The sequence below is a fragment of the Perca fluviatilis genome, chromosome 12 (assembly GCF_010015445.1).
Source record: "Perca fluviatilis chromosome 12, GENO_Pfluv_1.0, whole genome shotgun sequence".
Taxonomy (NCBI): domain Eukaryota; kingdom Metazoa; phylum Chordata; class Actinopteri; order Perciformes; family Percidae; genus Perca; species Perca fluviatilis.
Genome location: NC_053123.1, coordinates 36874550 through 36874936, shown reverse-complemented (window position 1 = coordinate 36874936; position 387 = coordinate 36874550).

Here is a 387-nt window from a genome sequence, read left to right as displayed (position 1 = left end):
AGATTATACACATGGGTTATAGCAGATTATACACATGGGTTATAGCAGATTATACACATGGGTTATAGCAGATTATACACATGGGTTATAGCAGGCTATAAGGCATTGGGAACGATGCTCTCATTATGTATTTAAGTAGGTTGCTATAGACAGTATATGAGTGTGGGTAGTAATGTAATGTGATCGTTTATTTTGTTTAAATAAGATAATGTTGTTATGGAGAAGGAAATTAGTAAATCCTGAGTTAGTACAGCCGTGTATGAGGCAGCCGTGTATGTATGTGTGTGTGTGTTCTGTGATTTCAGGAAGACAGAAATAAAAAAATGAAAACCATGCACGCCTGGAAATTCCTTTCATACATTCAAGTAATAAGTGTTGATGAAAATA